General features: G+C 26.4%; 1 pseudogene; it reads left to right on the top strand.

The window, feature by feature from the left end:
- The first annotated feature begins 804 nt into the window (after positions 1–804).
- LOC109119465 (apyrase-like) lies at positions 805–6,338 on the top strand (annotated as a pseudogene).
- Positions 6,339–6,986: the final 648 nt, after the last annotated feature.

The following is a 6,986-nucleotide window of genomic DNA, read 5'->3' as shown; positions in this document are numbered from 1 at the left end:
GAGTGATATTTTAAAACATAGTTTTATGTTTACTATTTTAGATGATTTTTTTTTTTGGTGACGGGAGAAGGTATCATCAGGAACTTTACTCCTTATGTATTTATTTTTTTACTATATATATTGTTATAATTTAAGTGTTAAGAAGGATATAAATGTTGTATTTGTTCTTATCTGTTTAATTTTTTTGTATTCTTTACCGATTTATACTTCTTTATTTAATCTACTATGAAATTATGAATGTTATAAGTCTACTTTTATTAGTACTGAAATTACTTATTTATGACTTTTATATTCGTTTTTAAATGTACTTTTATACTCTCATTTTTCTGTTATCCTTTCCTTACTAATATAGTTTCTTTAAGTAGATACATATTGGTGTACTTAGAGTGTAATGAGAGTTTGTTAAGGATAAATCATATAGATATATTCATATTATTTGATGCTATACTAATATTATTATTTCTCCATATTTTTTGCTTGATAATCAATGTAGTATTCGATTATTATGAATTTTATTTAATGAGTAAATATAAATTGGTAAAATTAATATTTTTAATTTCAACATTTCCTATATAATAATTCAACTAGGGACAACGTGCAACGCGCGTTCCGGGAACTTGTAAAATATAATGGTGTGTAAGCACATGATTTCTACCTCAATATAAATTACTCCACTTAATTAGAAAATTAGAAAACGCACCGATGTTTTGATGCTTCACCTACCCTTTTTACAAGCTAATATTATAACACCAAATAAATTGATTACACATTTCTTTTTTTTATATAAAGACAATTAGTATTTGCTTTAAGAGATAAGTGAAGTGAAGAAAGCAAATATGAAGAGGCAAAACAATTTTCCTCTTCACTTTTTAGTTTTGTTGTTCTTGTGTCGTTATTCTATTGCTTCATCTCATGTAAGAAGGTTACTTCTAAGCCATGAATCATAGCATTATGCAGTAATATTTGATGCTGGAAGCACAGGAAGTAGAGTTCATGTCTTTCGTTTTGACACTAAATTGGATCTACTTCCCATTGGCAATCATATTGAATATTTTCTTGCGGTGCGTATACGTTTATCTTCACTTATTATGAACAATTACCTATCGTAATTCTACAGTTTTTATTTTTATTTTTCAAAACTTAAAATGAATGACATAAAAAAGGCCAAGTAAGATTCAGGACAAGAGAGTTCAATTGATTAACCTTCACTAATATGCAAAGTAGGTGAAACACCTTTTTCTGGCTTATATGTATTAACGGTTATATTTTATTTTATTTTTTATTTGATATTTTATATATATAATAGAATCTTGACTAATTTAGATATGCGTTTTGTCAAGTTTATTTATTTAATATGAAAATATTTTCTAATAAGATTTTTTCTATATATACGTATATTCAAAGCTTGAATATGATATCTCTTTAAGGGGTGTACGATGAATTGTTAATAACTTCTTAATAATATTAATAGTAAAATATTTTTAATAATATTAATAGTAAAATATAGGGACAAAGAATTACCATTGTTTCTTGTTTTGTCTGACTTGCCCTTTCTAAAAATTCTAATTTGTCGCACCTGGCGTATAAGGTTCATGAACATCTCTAGTGTGAAAAATGTACAGTAAGATAGAAATTACTTCTTAAACCCTAAGATACAACAGGCAACAAAATAATTTTTCCAAGAAGGGTTTAAGTAATTCCCTTTTTTATGAAAAAGAAATTATTTAATAATCTTAAAAATATGATTAATAATTATTCCCAAAACAAATGTCAGACAACCATAATAAATAAACTAGTTTACTGCTCCCTCTGTCCACAATTGTCAGGTAAAGTCATGCACTTTTTTTATGAAAAATTTAATATAATATATAATTTGATTAATATAATATTATGATAGCAAGAATATTAGAAGTTTATTGAACTTTTCAATTAAATACTCTTTCTGTATCTATTTACTTGTCTATATTCCCTATTTTAGATGTCTCTATTTACTTGTCCATTTTGACAAATCAAGAAAGAACAAAAAAGATTTTTTTATTGTTCTATCATTTAAACTTTTTGAAAATTTCATAGTTTTAATTCATCCTTTTTGAAACCATGTTTAATAAGGATAAGATTGTAATTTCACAGTATTAATTATTGTTATCTTAATATGTGTGTCTTTTATAAAGTGGATAACTAAATATGGACAAAAAAAGTAAAATAAAATAATTATTAAAAGAAAAATTGAAAAAAATAATTAAATATTTGTAAACGAAAGAAGTAATAATTATGGACAGTTCAAACGTCACATGCTTTCGATTAAGATTAACAACAGTAAAGTATCTTGGATGTCTTATTATCACTGTTGTTTCCACCTATATATATTTTATCTTTCTATTTCCTTTATAAAAAAAAAAAAAAAGAAGAGTTGAGGGTTGAAGGTTTAAATTTAAAAAAGAAATCATCAAAAGCCTAATTACGCTTCCACATTATGCACTAATTGGTCTACTATAGGGAAAAAATAAAAAATGTATCTATATTATATAGATTAGAATATATAAATGCTAATTTTCGTTTGCTTTTGTTAAAGCTATCATATCTGTTAGTGACTGAAAGGGACCATCTCTCTCTGATTAGTTTAAGCTTTAGAGATATGAGTGTAATTAGGTGTTGTTTCATAATTAATTAGAGTTATGCTAGAAATTAATTATGAATAAAATATGTATTATCTTATAAATATTTTAATTATGCAGGAATTAGTTATTTATGTTATGTCATTTTTTAATTTACATAAAATAATATATAGATTTCATGATAACTTATATTTATATTAGTTATGAATATTTCAAAATTGTCAACCAAATATCATATTAATTTTTTTTAAAAAATAACTTTTTTTATCCACCTATCACACGTCGTATAATAAGTTAAATAATATTAATAAACCCACAATATCATTTTGGAAATTTTTCTTCAAATTTTTTTATTTTTTTTTGAGACTTTCATTCATAAAAGTTGAAATTTTCTTCGAAGTAAATTAATTGTTTAAACACATAAACTTTTAAATTTCAAAAACTACAACTTTTAACTTTTATATTTTCAAGTTTCAACTTCAAAATCTACCGTAAATAAGAACTTTATTAAGAAAACAAAGAAAGCAATTATTCAAAGCTAATTTTTATGTGATTGATACCCTATTTGTATATCAGAAATATGGATAATATATATTATATAGTAGTACTACTTTACTTTCATAATTGAATTTTATTTTATCCTTTATCTTGTAGCATATATATATATATATATATATATATATATATATATATATATATATATATATATATTTATGTTTTGATATTTGTGAATCTCGTAATTATTAAATATAATTAATTGTTTTGGACAGATAAATCCAGGTCTAAGTTCATATGCAAATAATCCTAAAGCTGGAGCCCTTTCTCTAAAACCTCTTTTGGACAAAGCTGAATCCGTGGTTCCAAAAGATTTGCAGCCTCAAACACCCCTTAAACTTGGGGTAAACTAAATTTAAATTCTTATTTATTTTCCAATTTAGAAGAATTTTGTTTCATTAGAATTTTTTCTTAAATAAGGCAATTTCTCTCTTAAAATTTTTAATTTTCATAATTAATTACATGAAGTATTAATGTATGAATATAAATAATACAGGCAACTGCTGGTTTGAGGTTATTAAAAGCTGATGCTGCTGTTAAAATATTGCAAGCGGTACACATCAGCTTCTTTTTAATTTTTTTCATTCATTTTTTATTAATTATATACATATTCGTCCATTTTAATTGTCATGGTTTTTTTCTTAAAGTCATATTATAGAAACTTTGATTAATATTTTACGATATAGATATGCAAAGAATTGCAATTGATACTACTTTTTGTATAGTAACATTTTAATACGTAAGTTTTTTTGTATAAAATATCGAATTAACGCAATCTAATTTACCTTTAAAAGTGAGTCAAATTAATTTTCAAAAAATAGAACATGACAAATAAAAGTGGATGGATGAATTATTTTAGAAAATAAATCTTGAGAAATATTATATTGTCCTTCATTATTATTCCGATTAATATTTTTCATTTTTTTGTATGTATTGTTAAGGTGAGGGATTTATTTAAGAATGAAACTACTCTGAATTACAAGGCGGAATGGGTTTCAGTCCTCGATGGTACAACAAGAAGGTTCATATTTTTGGGTAAGTCACTTCAAAATTAACAAAGTTTAATCATTATTAGTGCAAAAATAATATATATGTTTATGGTTTTGTCATTGCTCACGCTGTCAATGTAAAACATAATATAATTATTAATTATCACGCTCATGCTGTCAATTAAAACATAAATAATTATTAATTATCACTTAATTAGTAAAATTGGCGTCATAAGATAATATACTATTATCGTCTTCGATACTAGTGAGAATGTCCCACTAATTAGTATATCTAAATTCAATTTTTATTCTAATTCTTTTGCCTCTTCTTCCATGATCTCACAGTAACGTTACTCACAGTAACGTTTTAGGAGTAAAATGTTACTGAAAATAACGTTTTAAAAGTAAAACGTTACTTACAGTGACGTATATCAACCTAATGCTGTTAGTTTTTAAAAAATAAAATATACCCTAAAACGTTACCATGAAGTACGTTTATACTAGTTTTGTTAAATTTTAGAAAAATATATTACTTTGATAAATTATTTTATATAATGACTTAGTTTGATTAAAAATTCTGACAAAGGAAAAAGAAACAGTACTTAACAAACAAATATTATATAGAATATTCAATAGGGATATCATATAGGTGACTAAAATTACATGATTATTTAACTTTGAGTGATAATGCAGGTAGCCTTGAACTACCTATTAGGAAATTTGGGTAAAAAATATGAAAGAACAGTAGCTACAATTGATCTAGGAGGTGGATCAGTGCAAATGACATATGCCATCTCTAAAGAAAGTGCTACAAAGGCTCCCAAAGAACCAAATGGAGAGCCATATGTCCTTAATAAATCTCTTTTGGGAACTAACTATGACATCTATGTTCACAGGTAACCTACTAAATTGATATTTATAACAACTCTTTTTTTGATATTTTATGTGCTGACAAATTAACCATTGATGTGTATCACCAGCTATTTAAACTATGGTCAATTAGCAGCTAGAACTGAAATTTTCAAAGCTTCTGGAAATTTATCAAGTAGTCCATGTATTTTGGGAGGTTATAATGGTAAGGTTAATGTTCTCTAATCCCTTAATTGTTAGTATACAACTTTTATTAATTATGATTTGTTTAATTAAAGGTTATTACACTTACAATGGAGTGGCTTACAAAGCATCATCACCAAAACATGGTTCAAGCTTGAGGAAATGTAGGACATTAGCTAAAAAAGCACTCAAAATTAAGGCACCATGCAAGCATAAAAAGTGTACATTTGGTGGGATTTGGAATGGTGGAGGTGGACAAGGATTCAAAAATCTCTATGCTTCTTCTTTCTTCTATGATTATGCAGCAATGGTACCAACATTATTTAACTTGTCCAATTTGGTATCATTTCTTTTTCAAAAAATTAATAAGATTGTACTTTTGTTAATTGTGCATTTGTACAGGTTGGTATCATTGATCCCAAAAAGCCTTCTGGAAGAGCTAAACCAATACGATACCTACATGCTGCAAAGCTTGCTTGCAACACCAAAGTGAAAGACATAAAATCAGTATTTCCTAACATTGATGAGAGAAACATACCTTTTATATGCATGGACTTGGTATATGAGTACACTTTGCTTGTTGATGGATTTGGTAAGTTAATTCTTAATTAATTTTGAATTGACAAAAAATGATGTTTTGTTATGATCTTGTGTTGTCCCACATTGAATGAATGGGGAACTTGTCTATGAGGTAGCCTAGGGTTTTGAGGTGTGAAATTAGACCTAAATTAATTGTTACATGGTATCAGAGTTAGGCCTAAATTAATTATTTATTGGGTTCTTCCACCTCAATAAATAACTTTTGAGGCGAGAGACTTAGGTCATGATTTATAAATTTTCTTTTTTTACCTGAAATTGGCAGGGCTGCATCCCAAACAAGAGATCACAGTGGTGCATGAAGTTAAATACAAGAATTATATTGTTGGAGCTGCTTGGCCCTTGGGTTGTGCCATTGATGTTGTTTCATCTTCCTCCTGATTTGAACATTGCCATCTTTGAATTTAATCAATATTTAATTTTATTACTAGCATCTTAATTACTCTTTTCTTCAATCCATATATTCTGGTGTACCTCTTAAAAAATCATTAGGGTGTTTGATTTGAATAAATTATCCTTGACTAAATAATAGTAGTACCTATTTAAAATATGAGAATTTGATTCCTACTTGATTGATTAAAAAGTCATTCATTTTGTTTAGACTACATGTAACATGGACAAAAGGGAGTACCTACTTAAAAAGCTCTTATAAGATTAATTATTTGTTTATTCATTTAACTTCAAATACACTATTAAATAGTGCAAGGGTAAAAGATTGTCCATAAAGTTTGGTATTGTAACTACAATTTTAACCAAAGTTGAATTATTTTTCAGACCTTTTTCCTTAATATATTGAAAACTATTCTCATGTCTTTGGAGAAACTTCCCTAAAGTATTTCAATGTTTATGTCAACCAATTGTATGATAAAATACCCTAGGAGGGTTCCTTAATTTCAAGAACCTATCGAGTTAGTTTTTAATCAACAATGAAGCATTGTGTAATATGAATAAAATGATATAGTTCTTTTTTTCACTTAGAATTTCACTTGTATTTGTTTCTAATACCCTTGTATTTCTATGAATAAAATATAAAAAAGGTAAAAGTGCTTATCAACAAGATTATTCATTCTATATCTCAACAAGAGAAAAAAATACATACTATGAACTGCTCTAAGCAACTGATTTGCTTAGCTAAATTAATCTGATTGGTTCTGGAAGTTTTTGCTGTCTACAAAGG

Source organism: Solanum lycopersicum, chromosome 2 (genome assembly GCF_036512215.1).
Source record: "Solanum lycopersicum chromosome 2, SLM_r2.1".
Classification (NCBI taxonomy): Eukaryota; Viridiplantae; Streptophyta; class Magnoliopsida; order Solanales; family Solanaceae; genus Solanum; species Solanum lycopersicum.
This window is presented reverse-complemented; position numbering and strand designations above follow the sequence as displayed.